This window comes from Melanerpes formicivorus, unplaced genomic scaffold (assembly GCF_026170545.1).
Source record: "Melanerpes formicivorus ecotype bairdi unplaced genomic scaffold, bMelFor1.0.p_v2 SCAF_17, whole genome shotgun sequence".
In the NCBI taxonomy this organism is placed as follows: Eukaryota; Metazoa; Chordata; class Aves; order Piciformes; family Picidae; genus Melanerpes; species Melanerpes formicivorus.
Window position 1 is genome coordinate 7,928,304 of NW_027142369.1, and position 25,403 is coordinate 7,953,706.

The 25,403-nt window shown below is 41.2% G+C and overlaps 1 protein-coding gene across 3 annotated transcripts in view; it reads left to right on the forward strand.

Annotated features, from left to right (window-relative positions):
* The window catches only part of TUNAR (TCL1 upstream neural differentiation-associated RNA), a 182,058-nt gene that overhangs the window by 78,791 nt on the left and 77,864 nt on the right, over positions 1-25,403 (forward strand). For all 3 annotated transcript variants that reach the window (XM_068148867.1, XM_068148860.1, XM_068148861.1), the window contains exon 2: positions 25,102-25,221. The gene's annotated coding sequence lies outside the window, so the exon portion shown is untranslated. The remainder of the gene's footprint in view (positions 1-25,101; positions 25,222-25,403) is intronic.

Genomic DNA, 25,403 nt, shown 5'->3' on the forward strand with positions numbered 1-25,403 from the left:
GATCTTAGGTTCTATCACAGAAGTCTTTCTGCATAGGAGAGGAGAGGCTGAGGGAGCTGGGATTGTTTAACCTGGAGAGGAGGAGGCTCAGGGGTGACCTCATTACCCTCTACAACTACCTGAAAGGTGGTTGTGGCCAGGCGGGGGTTGGTCTCTTCTCCCAGGCGACCAGCGCCAGAACAAGGGGACACAGTCTCAAGCTGCGCCAGGGGGGGGTCTTGGACTCGAGGTGAGGAGAAATTCTTCACCGAGTCGTTCGTCATTGGAATGGGCTGCCCAGGGAGGTGGTTAAGTCACCGTTCCTGGAGGCTTTCAAGAGGGGATTGGACATGGCACTTGGTGCCATGGTCTAGTCATGGGGTCTGTGTTGATAGGTTGGACTCGATGATCCTCGAGATCTCTTCCAACCTTAGTTATACTGTGATACTGTGATAGTGTGATAGTAGAGCAGGAGCTTTTGATCACCCCCGGTACGATCAGGCACTCTGACTTCTGCCTATCAATGCATGGTAAATGAAGCAATAAGAACATAATCTGGGAATGTCAACTCTGCTCTTTTGTAGAGAGAAGACTGGAGCCCAGCAAATAAAGAAAAAGTCTTTGAAGAAATGCTTTCTTTTTCTTAAATGCTCTGAAAAGAATTATATCAATGTATGTGGCGTTTGTCAGTTGTGCTACCACCTCAGTTCAGTGAAACTGGAATAGCAAAATGAGAGGGCATTTCACATTCTCCTCTCTATTGGAGAGAGACTTTGGGATTTTGACACTGTCTTTATTGTCTAAGCTTATTTCGCTGTTGTTGTTGTTGTTGCTGTTTCTAAAGATAAAATGGGAGAAAAACACCAACTTTTTTTTCTTGTCCTTTGTGTGTTTTATTATGCATTATGGAAGCTCTTTTCATGTTGGCTTCTTTTACCCATGTCTATACAGTGCGTAGCATGATGGGACCATCATCTGTGTATACCTGGAAGTTCTTCCATGAATATAGATTTAATACCAAGTTCAGTAACAGAAATGTGTCCTTGTTATTATCAAATGCCACCCATATTTGACTTCTGTTTGCTAAAAACTTTCAAAGCTTATTGTAAATAAGCCCAAATTAAAACAAACAGAATTATTATCATCTGGATTCCATTTGGAGCAATTTCTGGCACTCAGGAAATAAATTATAGTGTATCCAAAACCCCAGCTGTTTCCTTTTGGGTAGAATATATCATGATTTAATGAAGATGGCCATCTGCTTCTGAGTAAAATCTTAATTACGCAATATATGAATCAGAACAAAATTAGCTATAAAGCAATTAGTATTTTTACAAGTGTAGCCAGCAATGTATAGCTGCTAGTATGTAAAAAGTTTCTTTAAGTATGACTGGCTTTCATCATATTTTAATATACTGGGAGGGCTATAAAGCTTCTGTTGGCCATAGCTGATACCACAACACCATCATTTCTCTGGCAGAATTTAGATTTCATAGCAGGAACTAAAGCATTGCATTGAGAATTGGTATGCCCATCAAATTTTAAACTTTTTAGTTTGGCATTTATTCTCTCTGTTGTTTAGCTGTAGTTCAGATTCAAAAGCATCTGGAAAAGGCTGTGAAAAATGTAACCCCACAAATCTTACAGGTAAGATGGACAAATTGAACAGGTTGCAATCTCTGAGAAAAGCTTGCCTGGATACGTTGGTATTTCTGTGGCAAATCCAGATGTGTGAATCTGACACATAACTCAAAAGGGAATCTACTCCTTTAGCTTTCATGACATCTCAGGCCTGCTTATGCAACTGTGCAAAAGGACACAGAAAGCTATTTGAAGGTATGTGGAAAGTGAAGTTGAGATTGGTTCATTGTACGGGCCACTATCTGTGAGGAGAGAAATTGTACTTCACACAGCCTGGACACTGATGCTTAAACTACAGGAAAGCTTAAGAAATACTAATAGATCCTGTGTGCTTAATATACTTTAAGGGGAATAATAACAGTCTCAAGCTGCGCCAGGGGAGGTTTAGACTCGAGGTGAGGAGGAAGTTCTTCACCAAGCGAGTCATTCGTCATTGGAACGGGTTGCCCAGGGAGGTGGTTGAGTCATCGACCCTGGAGGCGTTCAAGGGGAGATTGGACGTGGCACTTGGTGCCATGGTCTAGGCATGGGGTCTGTGTTGATAGGTTGGACTCGATGATCCTCGAGGTCCTTTCCAACCTAAGCGATACTGTGATACTGTGAATTTATTTTTTGCTAGGCAAATGTGAAGAATATAAGTCCAGTGTGAACCAGAGAGAGCAGCTGAGGACGTGCGCAACCCTGGCTGCATTGCTGGGATGGACCTTGTTTAGGTTGTTGTGCCATGGTTTTGCCTTCAGGGGAATGAGGCTTGCAGAGAAACAAAGGAAAATTTATTAATGGAATGGACAGGCAACACTTGCATGGTCTGACTCACTGAGATACAGGAGATCCTCATGCACTGTTTAAATAAAATAAACCCCATTGTAAACAACGCTACTGTATATAAGCACTATTCTATCCTGTTTGTGGCAAATTGCCTCCTTCCACACATATGACATGGTTTTTCTTTGCAGTGCTTTCACAAACTGGTAAAAGATAACAAGACAAACCAGAAACTACAGCTTCCTTGGCAGGGATATAAAATTTAATATCCATGAGAAACCTCTCTGTCTCTCCCTTCAAGCTGAAGTAACTGTCTGGGTCAGACAAAAATTGTGTAGTTAATATGTGAGGGAATTTGGGTAGTCTGCTCACAAATCAGCTACTTGACTTTTTTCAGAGTCTTCAAAGAGAATGTAATCACACTAAAACCATGAAATGCATGCTTCCCCTGCAATTCCTAATGTCTCTTGAATAGAGAATTTTCGGGGTGTTTCAGAACTGTTGTAAAAGGTTTTTATCCTGCTCTGGTCTGTACAGGCTCTGGCTGGCTGTGGCACAGCTACCTGTATGTGAGCGATCCCACTCTAGGACTGCCTTGCACACAGGTTGCCTTGCAAGCCAGCCCCAGGGGTGCTACGTTATCTGCCAGCCAAGACTGGTCATGATAAGGGATCAGGACACACACCACACATCTTCTATCTTTGTTATCAAAAGTACCTCATCTATGACTCAAACCAAAAGGACTTTTGAAATTACATTTTTTTTGTTGTTGTTCATTGCTTATCTCCAGGAACTCTTCTGAGTTTGCTCTCCCTGAGCAAAAAATCACCTTCTTCAGTTTAGACCATGAATAAAATGTTCCCCTGCAGAGCTGGGCTACAATCACTTCAGAAGAATGCTATTTTTGTTGTTGTTTTTTTTGAGACAGACATGAAACTGTTCTCCTTCCCCCTTATACTCTTCAAATTAAATTTCATAAAACATTGATGGATTCTCTCATTTCACACCTGGCCAGCACCTTTGTAAGGTAAAATCCTCTGAAAGGAGAACTGAATAGATATCTCTCAAGTATGCTACTCTACTGTCTCTAAAATAGAAGCAATTGCAACAAATCTAGAAGTTCCTCACCAGCTCTCAGCTTGAATGGCTTCAGTGGATAGACTTCCCTGACAGGAAATACCTCTGGAGGGGCAGGGGATGCCCAGGGCTGTGCCTGCCTCCTCCCAGAACCTGAAAACATTGACAGAGAGGACCTTTCCTCTGCTGCAGGCCTCTCTGCCAGGGACCAGAGACTCTTTCCTCAGGTCCAGCTTAAATCTGGACAGTGGCCTCATGTATGCCTTTACCATGGTTGTTTCTCTTCAGGAGACATGCTGGCGCTGGCCAGGATTGTGTCTGTAAGGGCAATCACTGCCCGGTCCCTGTCCTTTCAGGCTTTCCTCCTACTCTGCCCTCCTTCAGCAACTCCATACCTCCACCTGCTCCCACCTCTCTCATTTCTGCCATGCACCTGCCCTTTGTGTGAAAGGTTGCCATGATGTATTAGCAGTCTGCAGGTGTTTAATGGCCAATGTTTGTGTAATGGGTTGGGGCAGACCCCCTCCCCACCACGCGCAGAAATAATGACTCAAACAAACGGATTGCAAAGGTGATGGAAAGTTTAAATAGAACGGCGAGTGCGTTGCAGGAAAAAAAAACTAAAAATACAGTGACGAGAGAGAGAGACCCAAAAACAGACCCAGAGAAATCCCATCCCCACCTGGGGGTGCACCCAAACCCCCAGGGCTCCTCCTTCCCCCCCCCCCACTGCTAGGCTAGTCTCAGCTGGCCAGATCTGAGACTGCCCATCCCCCCGTGGCCTTGGGCCTAACCAGGCCCATGGCCGGGAGATCTCCACCCCAGTTACCCGGTGGCAAGGAGGAAGGAAAGAGGAAGTGCCAGACCCCGCCGCGAAACTTATAGTGGTGCAAGGGATCATGGTAGGAAATAACCTAATTTCCTGTGTCCACCCACTGGGCTGGACTTCTGGACACAGGAAGCATCCCTGTAGCAGATGGCACCCAGCCCAAACTACGACAGTTTGCTACAGGGACATCTTGCTTCACAGACCTCTGTGGGGATGAGACAAGATTTTGTTAAGAATAGGCTTGAATGACATTATGGTTGCATCTTCATAATTCACTCTGGCAAAAGCCTTTTTGTCATCTCTTTCTCAGGTGTTGGGGAGGACTTTGCATTTTGGTCAGTAATATCCCTAAGGTCACAACTGAGTCAAGAGACATTGAGCTGCTCTGAGTTGGAACTCCAACACACAAGAATTTGTCAAAATGGCAGCTCCCTTGTTGCAATCATTTCTTTGTTTAGTTTTAACAATGCAGTTGGAACAAAAGCAGAGCTTCTGATCAGGAAAGCCCACATGGGCATGATAGGACAAGCAAACATTTTCCTAAATAGAGCACTAATGAAATGCAATGTGGCTGTTTCTCTGAGCACAATAAGTCCTTGGTTCATGCAGCAACTGGACTCGATGATCCTTGAGGTCCTTTCCAACCTAAGTGATACTGTGCTAAGGCTCGTTTCCGGGGGGAGTGATGTGAGGAGATGGGATCAGTAGTAATGATTGAGTGGGAATTGTATCTTGGGCAGGTCTTGGATGCTGGGGAGGAGAAGTGGTTCAGATAAGGGACAACATGACTAATAAGGTGCCAGGATGTTCCAGCAGGTTGCAGTAGCAGTCAGAACTATCTGTGAAAGCCACGATGAGAATTTTAATCTTAATGCTTTAAAGTTCAAGATTTTCCTTTGTTCCTCCCCCATCATTCCCCTCATAGCGCTTTGAGAGTATGCTCAATTTTCAGTGGGACTACTGGCAGGTATTGCTTCAGGCAAAATGTAACCCTCATAGTTGAAGCTTTACATCAATGATTTCTACACTTGAACTTGTACAGATTAGTGATTATTCCAGTTCTTACCTGAATGTGTTGAGGTTACATTAGCTCTACTAAGAACTGAATTTAAAAATAACAGGGTTTAAAATTGGATCTTGTAGTTACTTTCAGTATGCTTCTTTTGAAGGTGATATCTTCATATGTGTATGCCTTCTTTTAGTTGCAAATGATGAAAAGGTTTTTGAGGTGTGAAAACCAGTCTAAATTTAATACCCTTTTTTGAAGTTCAAAATATGAGGAAATGTATATTTATTGGGCAATCTTACCTCCCTTCTGCTGAACTATGATTGATAATTTCTGCCTGATATCAATAGAAAGTCTTGCAATTATAGTGTCAGTTTGCCTGTGAAAGCAGGTCTGGCTTCAGCACTCAGGAGAGAGTGCCCACATGTCACTCTTGACATTTTCTCAGAAGTATTGCTGCCTCACTAGCTCACCTATCAAGCATGGTGAATTGCATTTCTTCTCATTGAGTACTAGCCTTCCTGTGCGACTGAAAGCACTGCCAGCTACTCCCTGACATGATGTAAAATCAGTTGAACACTTTGGCAGGTACATTGTGTTAAGAAACTCTATTTTTAAAGTGCCATTAAGCGAATGTTATCAATGTTGATTTTTCTTATCTTATCCCTTGACTGACATCTGTATTTTAACATGTATGTATGCATCATCAAAGTAGATGTGTCTCTACACCAATATTCTTCCCTGTTGTCATTTTATTTAGCGCTGTCACAAATCATTAAAAGCCACAGGGAGGTCTTTTTGGCCAACGGTGTTATAAGTTTGAACACCTTTCCTGACCAAGTTTTGGAAATCACACTTTGTCCCTGAATACCCTCAAGGTTACATATCCTCTTGTCAAAGACAGAATAGTTATTATTCACTCATATAGCACCAGTAGTGCTCAGGGGCTGTAGTCATATTGTAGTGATCCATGTTATTAGATTCCAGTGATCAGACAACAATTTACTAAATGCCACTTACTGTATCATGAAGGGCAAGCAAATAAACTTGCCCTGTCCTGACCTGTCAACCTCACAACCAACACATATGCTTGCTTTCTGGAACACCTGAGGCATGAAAATAATCAGGGTTATTTCTGATTCATCTCACTTTAATATAAAGCCAGGTATTTATGGAGAAAATAATTTGTGTGCTCATTCATGTGTGCACTTAAGTTCCACATGGGACCCAGTTCGTGAGGGGCACCTGTGCAACCAGGCCAGAAATTACCTTCGACGGCATTTGGGGCGTTTGTTGCCTGGTAGCTGACTGACTCATGCGACCAGTGGACATGTTTTTCCCTTCACAAGTGAGATGAGCCGAAAGGCGACGCTGGTTGGGCCCGTAGACTGGGTTGGAGCTCGCACAGGGGGAACCTATGTAGAAAAGGGCCGGGTGCCCTCTCTTGGCCATCTTCACAATAGCAGCCAAAACCGGAACAGCATCTGGGCTGGAGCAACGTGACTGCTTCATGAGTGGAGAGAGGTTTCGAGACTTGTGCCCAAATTAAAAGAAATGTTTGTTTAAATGCAGGATCAGGAGCTGAAGATCCTAACCTAAACATACACTTTGAGTGAGACAACTAACTTCTTGGTCTCGGTTTGTCTGTCCCAACAATAGGACTAATAAACCTCTGTACTTTTCCTTAGTTACTGATAATAGCTACAAATGAGAGTCAGACTTCCTTAGCCTGATCTTATTATGGACTCTCCTGTTTGGCTTGTGCCATTTATCACAGCAGTATTTTGTCGTGTAATTTACATTTTGATGAAAAACTGCAGCTATCATTGTTTCAACAAGAGTGCATTTGAGCAGCATTTGTGGGGTTGAGGCTTGCATGTGCCTGCATGCTGATGCCAGCACTTCAGTAAGGGTTTTGTGAGACCTCTACAAAATTTATAAGGTTGTTCAGTTTATCAGCAATCAAACCTACCAGTTCAGGAAATACAGTATGTTAATCTTCTACCTGAGAAACTTATTCTGATAGGAAATAGTGATTTCTCTATGTAGAAGATAAATGATTGTTGAGACAGTATGTAATATATGATTAAAAATAGGCTGGTTAAGTAAAAAGAACATTTGATCATCCTTTTGTCAGATAATAATGCCTATGTTAACTATCGAGCTGACAGTTTACTGAAGAAGACTTCATCCACGTAAACACCTTACCATCCTAATAAAAGGCATCCTACAAGGGATTTAAATGATATTTCTGTGCCTGATAGAAAAAAATTAATAATAATTTTTTTTATTTATGCTGAAGACCAAGCTAGCTATTGGCTACGATGGAGCCCAGGTCCTGCTGAGGATCCATCTCCATCCTTTTTCTGAGCTAGATTCTTTAGTAATTTAGTGATGAGAAAAAGGAAACACAGATTAGAGCAAAACTGGGTGCAAGCACTGAAGCTGCTGTTCCATGCAGCTACTGGGAGTAAGAAGACAGGACTGCTAAACAGTGAAGACAATGGTTAGCAGCTGGGTGTTTGCACTCTATTTCCAGTCCTGCCAGATATGTAACTTTAAAGGTCTTGCTAAACCTCTTATAAAGTAAACTAACGTAACAAAGTTATCTGAAAATTACAAGCTCTTGCAGGCATGGTGTTGCATCAGTATGTAAGCTGTGGTTTATAAGGCACTCTTAAATGCCTTGTGGACAGGTGCTATTTGAAGGTTTGTTACTGGCTTGTAGTGTGACATTGATAAAGTTGCCATTATGAAACAGACAGTCCTGACTGGTGGGCTGGTGTTTGTATTTGTCTGGGTTAAATCTTTCACCTTAGATAAAACTCTCTGATATCTGGATTTAGGGATGGAGATTGAGGAAGTGTGTGACTTTGGGTGAATTTCGTTAGATTGAGAAAGCAGAAGTATTCAAAACCAGTTCCAAGCGCAGCAGAATGCACATGGGGGCAGAGAGTGAGCTACTAGTTTTGGTCAGCCATGTGGAAGGATAAAGACAAGCCACAGTGATAAAAGAGAAGCTCACAGCTGAGATATCTGAAGGGTGTCAGGAAGAGTGGCTAGCCATGAATAAGAATTGGTTGCAATGCTCTGCTTCAATGTGAGAACCCTTGACATCGTTTCTGCTGCAAGAGGCATATCAGATCATGTTGCAAACCAATTCTTGTTCCTACTAATTAAAATCCTCCTTCAATACTGCAGTGCAAAATACTCATATAATTTACTTGCATTCTTCTGCTTGAGTTGACAAGTCAAAACAGCCCTACATGAAATGGGAGTACAATATGCTCTGACAGACTATGTTTATTGATCAGACAATTGAGATGCATGATGAACAGCCATTCCTAAAAGCCTTAGTACCCAGGACAGACTGTACAAACTGACCACCTAGGCTATCTACTTCTTGTATGGAGCTTTTTCAGCTTATAAAAACTGGAGGAGACAGCGTCATGTTTTCACATTAAAAAAGAAAAAAAATTATATTAATCAACAGCAGGAACAATGTTTTAACAGCAATTCCACGTTTCCAAAGGTAGATGCTTTTGAGATGCACAGGGTTGACATGCCTCAAAGCTATACCTCATTATTGTACTTATCTTGCATATCTATATATTTCTGTGGGTGGAGTAGGTGTTTTACGTACAAAGAAAAGATAGGGGGGAGGAGGGGAAAGGGTTGAATTATTCACTCTTCTGCCCTGCAGCTTGTGCAATCATGTGTGCCATGGTAAAGTGAATGTAAAATACCATGAGCAAGGTTTGGAGCCGGTATAAATAAGCACGGCCCTGTTGAAGTCAATGAATGTCCTGGGCAGCTTCAGTGAAGGATTAGACCTGATTTACATTTGCTGCTGTGAATGGTTGTAAAGGAGAGTCAGGTGTGAGGTCTCAAGCCTTGCTTACACATACTGAATATCCAAGGGGAAGCAGGGGGGAATAACCTGAAAGTAAAGATCTTCAAATGTTATTTTGAGATGTACCTGTTTCTAGACATATACACAGGTAACGGGACTCTGCTGAAGACAGTAGCTATCAGCTGGCTGCTCTTGGAGCGGATTGTAAATTGGAGGCATGGAATAATTTCTCTTCCAAGCCATTAATTGCCTCCAGTTTTGATGCTTCATAAGCAACCTGGACTGTGAATAAAACTCGTTCTATATGACAGTGGCACAATGCAAATGCAAGGAAAATACCACATGAAAAATTGAATGCAGTTTCTGAGAAATTAATTGCTCAGCACAGGTAAAGCAATGTAAGCATTTATTAAAATAGACAAGGTTTGGTCTGCAAATCACAGCTAAATTGCCTGCTAATCAAGAAAGAGCTAATACTAATTTAGATAATTGTCTTGTCAATAATTGTGCATAAAAGGAAGACATTTTTTATTAACTGCAAAATAAAAAATGAGATGGATGACTTCTGGATATTGAAATCTGAAAAAAATACTGAGCTTGAGAGGCATCATTGTAAACGTACTGGACACTTGCTGTTGTTCTATTATATACCTGCCAGAACACTTCTCTTATCACTCATCATTATCATTACTTACAGTGGTGGTGTGTGTTTGATGATGCACTCAAGGGAATACTTAAATATGCTGTGGAGGAGTAAAGAGGATGGAAATAAAACTTTAACGATGTTGTTTGTTTACCTACTGACAGAAATTCGTGGCTTCATAAGGTGGTATAAAGATACCATTTTTAAAGGTCTGAAGATATCTTATTTCCAAAATGTCAGTGATGGACTGTGCAAGCCCCACATGGTGATTGGGCTATATCCAGTAAAGGACTTGGGTTTTGGAGAACATACCTGGCTTGCAGAGTGACAAGCAGAGAGGTTTTCCTATGGAGACATGGCAAATGAAAATGAAATAACACTCACAGAAGCAACAATCAGTACATGTGCATTCTTAAATTTGTCCTAATTTCTAGCACTGATGTCTCCAGTCTCATAGGTTTCATGGTCCAGGACCTTGCTTTTGGTCTTTCAAAAAACTCATTCAATATCAACTCTTTCCATTTACATGTCCAATAGTGGCATCCCTCCCACCACCACCCTAAAGAATTATCTAGAGGTGTTGTGGTTTTGGCTGAGGTAGAGTTATTTTTCTCCAGAGTAGCTAGTATGGGACTATGTATTGGATTTGTGCTGGAGACTGTGTATAACACAGCCATGTTTCAGTTACTGCTGAGTAGCACTTATGCAGGTTCAAGACCTTTCCTGCACCTCACACCAGCCCATCAGTGAGTAGTCTGGGAGTGCACAAGATATTGGGAAGCAAAACAGCTGGGACAGCTGGCCCCAAATGACAAAAGTGATACTCCATACCGTATGATACCATACCAGCTCCTCATATAAAGCTGGGAGAAGAAGGAAGAGGGAGACATTCAAAGATATGTCCTTTTTCTGTGATGTGATAGAGCCCTGCTATCCTGGAGATGGCTGAACACTTGTCTGCTGATGGGAAGTAGTGAACAAATTCCTTGTTTTACTTTGCTTGTGCATGTGGCTTTTATTTTACTCATCAGAGCATCTTTATCTCAACTCATGAGTCTTATTCTTGTACCTTGCTGATTCTCTCTCCCATTTCACTGGAAGTAAGGTGAATGAATGGCTGTGTGGGATTTAATTGTTAACTGGGTTTAAAGCACAAGAAGAGCTTGTGACATTTGTCTGGAAGTGTGGTAGACTGATTTACTCTTCTCAACCTTACAAAAAATTCTGTTTCAGGCTTATGTCTTAAGGACCAAAGGGATGGGCTTTGCAAGAAGCAGACCTGAGTTCTTCAGGTCAAACTGGTTAATTATGCATTGTGAACCAGATACCACCTTGATTGCAGACACTGGAGAGTAAACTATCCAGTGCCTTTTCTGATGCACTCCTGCAGTGTCATCTGGCAAAGCTCTCTCTTTTCTCCATGATAGAAAAGTTTATATACTTTTTCTATAGATCTTAGGGGTAAGCTTTGGCATATTTAATCTTTATGATCTGTAATGTAAACCTGCTTCTGAGGGAATCATTGAGATTCCCTTTATAGTCAGTGTAGAGGAACAGGAGACTTCTAAGTGAAGTCTTAATGTACCGGAAAGAAGATGTGCAAAATAAGTTGGGTGGATCCTGCCTAAACCCACTTCTTTCTTTCTTATAGGGCACTTAGGGCAACTAGCTCAAGATAACAGTTTTAGATAGGGGTGGACATGTCAGTGATGTCCCTATAAGATAATCTTTCTCTTGAGTCCAACATATCCCACATATAAAAGTCACTGGAAAAGCTAATGCAGGGTTGGAAATGGACACTGCTTCTTGTCTCCTTAAACTTCTTTACCTCAAACTTGTTCTTTCAAATTTACAGAAGTTATATACATAGTTGTAATCAGTTGTCCTGTTCCTATAATCAGAAAATCAGCCATGTTTTCTTACTGCCCTTTTTGCAGGGATCAGACTAGAAGCTTGCATGTCTTCTGGTTTGCTTTTCTAAAAGGCCTCAATGAATAGCATGGATCATTGTAACTCACTTGGAGTTAGAAGAGCTTTTCTGGGAAGCTTTTTGTATGTTTTAACTACTCCCCTTTTCTGAAGTTCATTGTCATGTTGTTTATGTTTGGAAGAATTTCTGTCTTGAAAACACAGAGCATAGCATAATAATGAAGAAACTGGCATTCATATGGTGCTTGTCCTTTTCACATCTGCTTTCAGTTTGCATTCAGAGTGCTCTGGGTTTAGGACTTGTTCCTTGTGGACCTACTGAACTTATGGTTCGTTGACTATGACGTTGATCAGTGAGATGTGATCTGCCACAAATATACTTACCAGTTAGCTTGACTTTAAAACATATTTTAACTGACAGTTTTAATTTTCAGCATTCTTAATGGAGAAATGCAATAATACATTGCAAGATGCTGGATGTCTTGGAAACCCATAACGTTTACAAAATAAACCCCAATGGAAGGAAATAAAGTAGTTGCTGAAAAGATACTTCAAAAAGGAGACCTAAACAGGCTTCATTTCAAACACTGGAACATGTTGACAACAACAAGTTGTGAATATACATTCTGACAAGTTTCAGTCCTGAATGCCTATAATAACGCCTGATACAATGTTTTTCTCCAGGTCTAGGAAACTCTTAAAGACTGAAACTGTTCTGTATTCACGTAGTTCTGCCAAAAAACTCTCAACCAAACCAAAATAATTTCTGTGCGCAATCCAATCTTTATGTTGTATTTCCAATAAGTATAATGTGAGCCAAAACCTAACATGTGCTGTTAGCGGTGGGACTTTTTGGAAGAGGAATTTGTATGTCACAATTTTAATTTTCAAGTCCTTTCTGATGAACACTGATGCCATCACCTATTGCCATTAGGAAACCTGTCAACAATTTTTATGTAACTCTATTGTTTTACTAAGGACATTTAACAGATCCATAGGTGGGAAGGCACTATTTGTCAAGCTCTTTCCAGTAAACAGTAATTAGTTTGGGGTTTGTTTGCAGGGCCTGAGAAATGCAAATTTCACCTCATTATTTTGCAGCTTGATGCTAAATTAGGAGGAAGAGACCTCTCTTGATGAGGACTGCAAACACTTAATGTAAAGATGAAATCTCCTTGTCTATAACTATGCTAGATAGTTTTTGATTAGTAGTGATGATGAATACAAGGGCTTAACTGATGGCACTGGAGGGAGGACAAAGGAAGTCTTTTGCTTAAGAGGCTTAACACTGTTATCTTGAAGAGTCTTTAGAATGAATTCAGCCACACACTCATGTCAAGGCCATCTATTGTTATTTATTAGAGTTTCCAAAAAGGACTTCCTATTTTTTTTTTTTTCTGTAGGTTTTGTGGACCTATGTAAATGGTGCTGTGAGATTCAAGGTCTTGCCAAGGAAAAGGTACTATCCAAAGATGGGATGAGTTGAATTGATGACTATATGATTCTTCATAATGGTAAAGATGATCAGATATGGGTTAGCCAATACTGTGAGGACACAGTCCAGGCAAGACTTTGTCTTCCTATGCTTGATCACATTTATATTAGATTTGGAAGTACTTTAGATCTTATGTCTTTGTATAGAGACAGCATGCATACAATCAGTTTTAGTAAAGCTAACAGACTACAGAAGTCTGCGACTTCGCACTTTCGGAAACTTTGAATTAGGGATGTGAACAAGCATCAAACTTACAGCAAAATTCAACCAAGTTCTCTCACTCCATTCAGACAAGAACAAAACTTAGTTACTAGGTGAGATTCACCTGGCCTCTGACTCAGATTTTGCCTGTCATGGGGTTCATCAAAGCTTTCGGGAAATACTGCAGCATTTTGATGAAAAGCAGGCCAAGTCTGTGGGATGATCCTGATTTTTGATCTTGTTTTGTTTTGCAGCCTTGAATTTTTTAAAAAGAAAAGTACAACGTCTTTAAAGAGAAAAAAGTGTCATTGTAGATGGTTAAAAGAAGAACATCCAGAGAGAAAAAGTAATATTTCATCTCATTCTTCCAAGCTCTCAAAAGTTTATGGAAACTGATGAACCTTTCAGTAGTAGGGAAGCAGGAAGTCACTGTCAAACTGGAAATGTCATGTCAGTGTCAGATTCCTTCTCTTCTGAGGTATCTCACAGTTTATATCTACATTCTAGCATAGCCCTTTTCATAAGTTGATAAGGGCTCTGAAAGGCATGAATGTTTTTATTTTCATTAACAAAAGCTTTTCCCTTCCTTTCATTGCCAAGTTAAAGACAAGGAAAATTAGCTAAGCAGTTGTCTTACTCCTCTTGAATTATCTTAATGCTGGCTCTTCCAAACAGGTTTATTTTCCAGCTTTGCCTGTCTGTTTTTTTTAGGCTGCTAAAGAGATGAAGTATGCTTAAAAAAATTATTTCTGCAGAGTAAGACTGCAGGAGAGAATACTGAAAATGTCTTTTAGGCTATTTCCTCTTGGATTACTGAATTTATCTCTGTTCAAAGTATTTGGACAGCTGTTCAGTCAAGCTCTTAGAAGCCATTTACGCATGGTATAAGGACCTCTCTGCCAGAGTTACCTCACTCCATTTTCATATTCATCCTAACAGCCTCACTATCCCATTCCATCTCCCTGCAGCTCAAATCTATGTAGACTCCCCACAAATACTTATCTTTCGGCTTTATGACTTAGGCTGTGCATGTTCAACAAAGCTTGTTCATAAAATTTTATTCCTGGCTCATCCTCTTTTATTTCCTGTTGTCCACATCCCTTTGACTTCTTTCTGGGCTGTGCTTTCTGGGCTGTTCTTCCTCCTCCTACACCCCTACCACAGGACTGTCTTATATGCCTTGATGTTAACAACTGGGCCCTTGGCAACATATTTCCATACTGGTGTCAATAACTGACACTGGATTTTAGATCTCACCCATTTGTAAGTTTAGATCCATTTCTGCAGGTAACACTCTAGACTCCTGGTGATGTAGAAATTAAACTGATTATTTAGAAATTAAAACTGGTTATATGTAATTCATCTTTATGACCATGAAAGTAAGTTTCAAGTCCAACTGTATGACAGAGGTCAAATTCTATCAGTGCAGAACTAGAAGTTACTAATCCCTCTCATGTATTGGATGCTTACTGGATCACCTTTCCTGTCAAGAACAAGAGCAGAAGGTAGGCTGGCACTGAATCTGCCTGTTAAATATTTACGCTGTACCCCTGACAATAAACGAACAGCTACTGAGTGCTGGAATCTTGGTAGTACTGACACTGAAATAACAGGCAAAAATGTTAGCTGGCATTGGTGAGAGATATCATCCTGTGCACCTGTCTTCAGCAGAGACAGATGTTCTCAGATGACAACCAGACACTGCTGAAACATAGCTGCCAAAATAGTAACTCTAGGAAGCTGAAGAGCTACAGGTACAGAGGCAGGCAGCTGGGGAAAAGCTGCCATCAAACTGCGTTAGAAACAGTAATGGCGCCCAATGGCACTCTGGGGAGTGTGTTGAAAGCCCCACATCTAATAAAGTGGGAAGACTGAAATTATTATTTTGTTTTTTTTTTTTTACATGTAAGATGTCAATCAGTGGAGCAGTGTAGCATCATGGGCACCAGTGCGCAAGAACACAACAGGAGTGAAAAACCCAATGCCATTTGCCAAAACCCATTGCCTCAATAGCCAAGAGTAAATCTGAAAGCTGTGTATTGGTCTAGACAGTGAATCACAGTGTCCTAAGGGGAAAGAGAAATGTCAAAAAGATACTGCTTGGAGAGTTTCTGCTTTTGGGAACTGGCTCCATCTGCAGCGGAGCCTGGTTTTTACTTCTGTATGGTGCCACCATGCAAAGAAGGCAAGAGTTGAGTGCCTTATGTCATTCCAGCACAATTGATGCATATATGAGAGCAGAACCTGACTGGCACTGAACCACTTCTCTCTCCTTAGTCTGCTGCCAGATGGACTCTTCTTCTTTCATGGAAGCTACTCTGATCATTCTCCTTCAGTCCAATGGCCTTCAGGAAAAGGGTTAGTTTCAGGCTTGTGATCTGAGAAACTCCTTCATTTTCTCCTAATTCTCTGCAGTGTGCAGGAGGGCAGCAAAGTTATGGGAAAACTCCTGCCACTTTTCTTTTGTAAAGAAGGAAACTAGCTCTCAGTGCCCTCAGTCGCAACCTGTTACAGAGAAATGATCAAAGCACAATAAACAGGCTGAAATTATAAAACCACTGCTGTCACAGTTGACAAGTTCTAGTGGAGCTGTTTGTGCTTTGATGGTTGTTTTCATTTTGCATAACAGCATGTAATTAAAATATTCATAGGCAGATTGCAGACCATTTAGGGCTGAATCCTGTTAGATGCTGAGCAAAATTTGGGTAGTGCTGAAAGATCTCAGCTGCCAAGGAAATGAGAGGAGGCTCAGAGTACTCTGAGTAGCCCAGCATCCGGCAATGCTTTAACATTTGTTCTTATGTTAGGATAAAACTGGCAAGGAACAGGGAAGCAGTTTAGGGCTCAATTAACAAACAGCCTTTAAAAAATGTATTTCACTTTCTGCCTTAGGCGTTGCCTTAGGGCTAGCCCTGTTCACAGAGCTAACACTAAAAGAAGAAAAGTGTTTATATACATAATATCCTGAAAACAGCCGTCCTCTCTATCTTATGGGCAATTCAAAACATCCCAATGTCATAGATACCTCTGGAAAGGGAGTTGATCAGGCTGGTATTGGGTCAAATTATTCAGTAGAGTATCTAAAACAGATCTTTGAATTTGTTAAAAAAAGTTTTGGTAGTGTTTAAAATAAAGTGAAACAGGGCCTTTTGATTTTAGGCAGTAAGTAGGCTGAAGGAATCATACGGCTTGCATCTAGGGCACAAGGAGTCTGTTGCTTGTCCTAGGCATGGAGAAAATTGTGGTGTGGAGATAAAAGCACTCTTGATGTTGGAACTTGTATTAAATATATGTATTAATTATGGTTGTGGTCACTTTCCTGTTGCACTTCACAAAGATTCAGTGAGCCTATGCCCTATGGGCAGTTTCAATTGAGCATTCTTACAAAATATTGTATTATGATAGAGAGGAGTTTCTGCAGAAGTGTGTTTGGAGAAGCAGTGGAAGTCACCTCTGTGGACGGTCTGTGGCTGGGGTCACAGTCCTGTGATTCACCTAGCTAACACCTAGAGAAAGGATATTCCACTACTCTCATTTTCTGCAAATCATCCAGGAGACTGGGGAACTGAGACTATTCAATACATTACAATCCTTGTGCTCCCTTAATAGGTCAACTGCTATACCACCTTTGGCTGAATTTTTGGAGGTTTTTCAGAAGTCTTTTTGCAGAACTTCAAGCTGAATCACTAAAAGGGCAAGACAAGCATCCATCAGCTTTCTCTTGATAAGCTTTTTTCTAATTATCTGACTTTATGCAATCTTTTTTCTTCTCTTTCGATTCAAGTAATGTGGGAGATGGTGTCAAAAGCCTTGCTGAAATCAAGGCAGACCACATCCTCTGCCCTCCCTTCATCTATCCAACCAGTTATGCCATTGTAAAAGGCAATCAGATTGGTCAAACATGACTTCTCCTTGATGAATTTGTGATGACTACTTCTAATAACCCCCTCAATGTCAGTATGCTTTGAGATGGCCTCATGAACAAACTGTTCCATCACCTTTCTGGGAATGGAGGTGAGACTGAGAGGCCTTTATTTACCCAGGTTCTTCTATACAGTTTCCCTATGTGATTATGATGGTGCCAAAATATGAAAACTACTTAACATTTCTTTAAAGCTGAAGATTAAAAAATAAGGCTGATATGTTAATTTTGTAAATCATGAGAGTCCCTTTGAAAGTCCTTTTTGAGGTTAGTTGATCATAAGTTTATAAATAACACATGTCTCATGAAAGGTTCATTAATGACTATAAACAAACATGGAATCTCTTAAACCTATCCAAGTGGTAGTAATTGATCTAAGTGCATAAACCACTATAATAACTGCCATGAGTGACAAATTCTTAAAGCAAACTTATTTTGCCATCACACAGTGTTTTCCTGATACTCATCCATGCTGGGAATTTGCAGCTGCAGTTGTTATCTAGATTATGTAAATGCAGTTTTGCACTGGAAATTTAATTTTATTTTTTAAGATGTGCGATATGAAAAAAACACTGCAGTGTTTAAAATTTCCCCTTGCAAAGCCATTCAGCTTTTAAAGAGGAGTCTCATCAGTTAAAGATGAATGACAATTATTTTCAACTTTGCTGAGACAGGATTCTTTTCCCACAGTCCAGGATACTCGAATACTTTGTCTTCTACAGGGGTGAAGTCCTTGATTTTCTCACCATGGTACAGTTTGATGTGGCACCTGCTGCCATTCTTGGTAGCCTTATTCATAACCTAGTTTTACACATAGGTCTAGTAACAGAGACATTGACTAATCTTTTCTTTTTTTTTCTCCCCTCAGATCTATTGTTTTCTACCCCTATCATATCTTAGTTCATATCTTATCTATAGATAAAGCATATCATATAAGTTCATATCTTAAGAGGATAAGGCAGGAAATTTTCTACCAATTTGCTTGTGCAGTGCCTGATAGACCTGAATTCAAGTGGGATCTCTCAGTATTACATCTATCATAATTCATGTTGCATCAGCAGGACCAACATTTCTGAATTTATGCAGAAATTTCAAACACTCTCATTTTATACAACTCAGTTTATACAAGGTCATAAACTGACTACCTTATATTTTGCTCGTCATCCAGAAGTGTTGCATATCTTATCTGTGATGCCTTTTTCAGCTCTTATTCCATAATCTGCTCCTTTCATTTACCTCCTTTTCCCTCTCTTTTACTCTGTGTGTCCATTTATCTCCTAGTCAGCAGCCTTTGTGCTTATTTAACTGGGTGTTGTGCAACTAGACAAAATTCTGACTGCGTTCAGTGGAGTTGATTCTGGTATAGATTAGGACAGAATTTGTTTGTAAGCATGCAAAATCTACAAAAATCATTGCAGGATAAGGGACAGAGTGATTAAAGAGGAGGTCTCCTAAGTCTTCCAGCAGGTTATTTCCAGTTCAGAAATACTTCATTGCCATCTCCCCTGGTACCTTAATATTTCCAAACCCTACCTCACTTAGAAACCAGAATGGCAAAGAGAATGGGGCTGATTAAGAAAAGAATCATTATGACATTCCAGCTGCTGAATGTGTGTGGAAGGATGGCTAAAGGTTAGAAAAATACAGTTTCTAATTATAGCTAGTGATCTTTTTCTACCTGCACAACTTTCCTGTAAATTTCTTAGTTTCTTCCAGTCATAGTACCTATAGTAATAACATTTCTGTACCTTGCAGAAGAAATTGTAAGGCACAACCTTGTTTTCTTCCAAAGCAGTGTAGGATCCACTTTCTGAGAATCAGTTTGGAATTCATGGGCTGAAGGTGCCTGTTTTTTTTTTGTCCCTTTCTTATGCAAAATGTCTGTACTCTTGACCCCTCTTTCATTTGCCTCATGTTCTAGTTGCATGTCAATATAAACTGTGTCCAAGTCGGCAATATTTCATGTGGGGCTATCTTCAGCTTCTCTGCAATTAATATTCCTTCCTGTCATTGAAGCCCAAATATCTGTTCCTAATGTCAGGCTGGCTTTGTTTAATAAGATCAGCAATGTAGCATACGTTTCTAAGCTGAGTCCCACTGCCATTTCTGGAGGGATCTCCCATTAATCAAGGAGGCTACTTTGTCATAGTGCATTTAATGTTATCACCAAACTTGAAGAACAAAGGTGGAATAATAATGTCTCCTGTTTCGCAAATGGAGTTACCACAGCTGAATGGCTTCCGTGATGGTTTGTTAGAGTAGTCTTTCAGAACATTGACTGATTTGTTTTTATTACCAAGAAAGCTTTTGTCTTATCAAAGTGACTTAGGACTACAGGTCAATGTTTTTCATGTCATATCTCCATAAGAAATACATTGCTTCATTATACTTTTTATTCTGCCACTGTGTGTCAGTTAAATTTATTTGTCATGGTACCATGCCAGGCTGCCATTAAATTGTTAAAAGATACTCAGGAAATGTGGTTGCAGTAACCTTTAGAGGAAGATGTATGGAAATGGACTATATCTGTTAATTAACTTTTTGATATGCAAACCTTCCATTTTGGAAGGCCTAGTTTGGATCACTACATGTGAGCAGAATATTTAGAGTGATGATGGTTATGTTTCTTCTGTGCGACAGACACTCCAAGTCTGAATTACTTATCTGTCTATTTAAACTAGGTGACTAAATGTTGAAGAACAAAAATGAAGTCTCTAAAAAAAAAAAAAAAAAAAGAAATAATCACAATATATCTCTCTCTTGTCTGTGCATCCACACTGGTCTCCAAAATTAAAATGGCCTGTGATGTTTATCTTGAGATTGTTTTAAAATTGCAGCTCACATACAGCATAAGGTGTACACTGGAAAGTGAAACATGTTGATTAGTTTGAGAACCCATAGGGGAAGCTGTTGAGGTGTTTCAAGTCAAGGGATCTCACATCTTGGCTGTATTGCCCTTCCCTTTGGAGAAGTTATCAGAGAAGGGGTCACTATCTCTGAGCTAGCCAGCTATGATGTTTCCCAGACAGGTCCTGGGAATCAGAAATTAAGCTGCAGGCAGATAAACTGAAGTTGAAAAGGATTAAGCTTTCTTGCTTCAAACACTATGATCTCTAACAGGATCAGTATCCTAAGTGATTTTTAGACTATTAATAGTTTATACTTCAAGGCTGTTCATGCTTTCTGAAGCTAGAATCCTTAGTACCGATCCCATAGTAAAACAAGTACTTGAAGGTGGCATAAGCACAGCACTACTGAAGAAAGAGACTTGCTGCTTTTCGTTCACAAAACTTCAAACTTCACTGTTTCCCTGGCATGAGCCAGTGTGGGACTGCACAAATTTTTGTGGGAGCATAGAGTAGTGTTGGAACATGCCAGTTTATTGGGGGTGGCAGAAGGGAGGAATTATGTGTACCAAAACACATTTGGAATTACAGTGAGGAGTAGCAGTCTTCACAGAATGGTGCTAACACAGAATAGGGATAAAGGTAGTGCGGTTGAAGAAGGGCATGTACTGGTTGCCCAAGCAAGTAAGTGTAAGATAAAACAGAGATATGAAAAACAGATATGATAAATGACAGAAAGGAATTCTACAGGCTAGGGAAGACAGAATTGTCTGCTCAAAAAGGAATGTTCCCCAGTTTTGAAAGGTTTGACAGCCTGACCCTAATGTGTTAAGCAAGAGCTGCAGCACAGCCTGAAAACCAGGTAGGGAGCAACTGGATAGAAACATTTTTCCAATGGACATCTGGAGGAAATCAAAAGTTTGTGGTAAAATCAGGAAAAGACTGATGACTGAATCCCAATTTTTATACTTTCCTAAGCATTACAATAGTGGGAGATTTCATAGATCTCACTGTGAATTCTGATTGTGTGCATATGGCTAGGGAGCCCACATCATCCCTCCAAATAGTCTGGTTTTGTTCTTTTGGGTTATTGCCTGGCACAAACAGTATAAAGCATGCTGCAAGAGCTCTATAATCAAGTTGAAAATATTCAGAGGATGTGACTGTGACATTATACATTTGATAGGAGAAACTTTAGAGAGATCAGAAATTTTGGAAGTCAATGTAATTACTGTTTCCATATTCATTAGTATCTCACTAAGTAAAAACCCAAGCAGAAGCATTAGAAAGAACAGCAGTGTATCTTTCATGCAAGTTGCTTCACACTTGCAGTGTATTTCAGTATCCAAAATTGTGGAAATATTCTTCTTATTGAATTTTCTGGGTTTATTAAAGTTATTCTTTTTGTTATTGCTCATAAGGTTAGGGCTAGCCACTAATTCACAAAATTTCTTGCTTGAATGGAACCACTTTGCTCTATGAAGTACAGGCCCATATGTGGACACCCACAAGTTTTGCTTGAATTTTGGGGTAGCAATCCTGTTTGAGAATTTGCAGTTTTCACATGGGTTGGGTGAAATAAAATGTGTTTTAATACAGAAAAAGAGAAACTGCTTTAAGGAGTATTCCAATGCAGTTCACTACCCATTAAGTATTGCTCTACTTTCGTGAGCTTAAATGTCTACTAACATGAATCTTTTATATCCTGTGGTGAGAGTTGTAATACTTGGATAACTAATACAATCAGAGCAGTTTTTCATTAGCCCCGAGGAATATTGAAATTGCTTATGATCTTTTAGCAACTGAGCCTCTGTTTTGTGGCATTGAAAAGTTTATATGCTTTAATAAGCAAGTATCCTTGAATGTATCCCTGAGACTGATTTTAGCCATCACTGGTTAAAAAAAGAAAAACAAAACCCAAAAATCAAGGTCTTCATTTGAAATGTGTTTTTGAGACCAAAAATTGACAGGCCTATTCCCGTGGAGTAGTATATATTTATTCTTAGTTTCATAGTTTCATAGTTTCATTCAGGGTTGGAAGGGACCACAAGGATCATCTAGTTCCAACCCCCCTGCCATGGGCAGGGACACCCCACACTAGATCAGGCTGGACAGAGCCTCATCCAGCCTGCTCTTAAACACCCCCAGGGACGGGGCCTCGACCACCTCCCCGGACAACCCATTCCAGGGCTTCACCACTCTCATGGTGAAGAACCTCCTCCTCACATCTAGCCTGAATCTCCCCACCTCCAGCTTCATTCCATTCCCCCTAGTCCTATCACTACCTGAGATCCTGAGAAGTCCTTCCCCAGCCTTCCTGTAGGCCCCCTTCAGATACTGGAAGGCCACAATTAGGTCACCTCGGAGCCTTCTCTTCTGCAGACTGAACAGCCCCAACTCCTTCGGTCTGTCCTCATAGGAGAGGTGCTCCAGCCCTCTGATCATCCTTGTGGCCCTTCTCTGGACACGTTCCAGCACCTCCACATCCCTCTTGTAATAGGGGCTCCAGAACTGGACACAGTACTCCAGGTGGGGTCTCACCAGGGCTGAGTAGAGGGGGAGGATCACCTCCCTCGACCTGCTAGCCACACTTCTCCTGATGCAGCCTAGGATCTGATTGGCTTTGCGGGCTGCAAGTGCACACTGAGAGCTCATGTTGAGCTTTTTGTCCACCAGCACCCCCAAGTCTCTCTCTTCAGGGCTACTTTCCAGCCAGTCACTGTCCAGCCTGTATTTGTGTCTGGGATTGCCTCGACCCAGATGCAGGACCCTGCACTTGCTCTTATTGAACTTCATGAGGTTGGCTTGTGCCCACCTCTCCAGCCTGTCAAGGTCCCTCTGGATGGCCTCCCTTCCCTCCAGCGTGTCTGCTGCACCACACAGCTTGGTGTCATCAGCAAACTTGCTGAGGGTGCACTCAATGCCACTGTCCATGTCCCCCACAAAGATGTTGAATAAGACAGGTCCCAGGACTGATCCCTGAGGGACTCCGCTTGTCACTGGCCTCCACTGGGACATGGAGCCATTGACAGCCACTCTTTGGGTGCGGCCATCAAGCCAGTTCCTTATCCATCTAGTGGTCCACCCATCAAACCCATGTGTCACCAGTTTGGAGACCAGGATGTGGTGCGGGACAGTGTCGAAGGCTTTGCTCAGGTCCAGGTAAACGACATCAGTTGCTCGCCCCTCATCTATTAATTTTGTCACCTGCTCATAGAATGCCAGCAGATTGGTCAGGCAGGGTTTGCCCTTGGCAAAGCCATGCTGACTGTTCCCAATCACCTCTTCACTATTCTTTTGAGCGAGTAGTGACTCCAGGAGGATCTGCTCCATGATCTTTCCAGGCACAGAGGTGAGACTGACTGGCCTGTAGTTCCCTGGTTCCTCCTTCTTGCCCTTTTTGAAGATGGGGGCAATGTTTCCCCTTTTCCAGTCTGTGGGGACTTCCCCAGATTGCCATGACTTTTGAAATATAATAGAGAGGGGTTTAGCAACCTCATCTGCCAGTTCTCTCAGTACCCGTGGGTGTAACCCGTCGGGTCCCATGGACTTGAACACTTTCAGGTTCTTCAGGTGATCACGAACCTGATCTGCACTTACAATGGGCAGTTCTTCCTCCCCGTCCCTGGCTTTGACTTCCATAACATCAGGAGTGTGGCTAGAGGCCCTTGCAGTGAAGACTGAGGTAAAGAAGTTATTAAGTACCTCAGCCTTTTCCTCATCACATGTGACCATGTCACCATTTTCCTTTCTGAGGGGGCCCACACCTTCCCTAGTCTTCTTCTTCCCATTAATATACCTGTAAAAGTTCTTAGTATTCCCTTTAATCTCCCTGGCTAGATTCAACTCAAACTCTGCTTTGGCTTTCCTAACCAGGACTCTTGCTGCTCGGGCAGCTTCCTTATATTCCCCCTGTTCTACCTGTCCTTCCCTCCACTTCCTGTAGAGTTTCCTTTTAAGTAATAGTGTGTCCAGTAGCTCCTTGCCCATCCAGGCAGGCCTCCTAGCATTCTTACCTGCTTTTCTCTTTGTTGGTATACAGAGCTCCTGGACACAGAGGAGGTGGTCCTTGAATACTGACCAGCTGTCCTGGGTCCGTCTTCCCTCCAGGGCTTTGTCCCACGACACTTTGGCTAGCAGATCCCTGAAGCGATCAAAATCTGCACCCCTAAAGTCTAGGGTCGTGAGCTTGGAATACTTCCTCCTGATTGCCCTGAGGATGTTAAATTCTACTGCTTCATGGTCACTGCAGCCAAGGCCGTCTATGAGCCTCACATTGCTTACCAGCCCTTCCCTGTTGGTGAGAACAAGGTCCAGCATAGCACCATTTCTTGTTGGTTTCTCCACCATTTGGAGGAGGAAGTTGTCTTCTATGCAGTCCAGGAACATCCTGGATTGCTGGTGCCTTGCTGTGTTGTCCCTCCAGCAGATATCCGGGTGGTTGAAATCACCCATGAGGACTAGGGCTTGTGACCTGGAAGCTGCTTCTATTTGCCTATGGAGGGCCTCATCTGCTTGGATCTGCTGGTCAGGTACCATTTCTATGTGTTTCTTAATGTGAGCTTATTAGGATGGGAATTGGAACTAATGACATTGTCCTGGCTTTGGCTAGGTTAGGGTTAATTTCCACAAGGAGCTGGGAGAAGCCACCAAGGTCAAAAGTCTTACATATATATATAGTAAGTAATTTAAGAGATATCTTGGGCTGTCCTGAAATTAGGCCAAAATTGTCTGAAAAATATGCATTTATTTTGCTTAGAACTCTAGGTTGGTACCACTCTTCTTTTTGATTGATGGCTATGTGGTTGTGTTGGCCTGTGAGATGTCTTGGGGCCCAAGTTAAGTGGTTTCTCTTAAGTGTTTTTCGTGGTCAATGTTTTTTTTCATTAATCTCATCTTTCCCCATTGTCTGTAGGGAATGAGCACTGTGCAATCATACAGCTGTAAACTTCGAGCTGCAGACCACTGACAGGAGTCTATAGACAACCAGTTTGGGAAAACTCCGCTTTAAACCTCTAAATGATTCAACGTTTGTGTAAGTCAGACTCACTCTCATATTATGTAACTAAATAATTTTAGAGCTGTGTTCTTTTTAATTCTAAGAGTTTCAGATACTGTTAACTACTACCAGTTCTCTCTAATAATTAAGTAATAGAAAGGAAACAGTATGTGAGATATAAATCTGTTCTTAAAGTGTTTATTCAAAGCTGTGTGCTG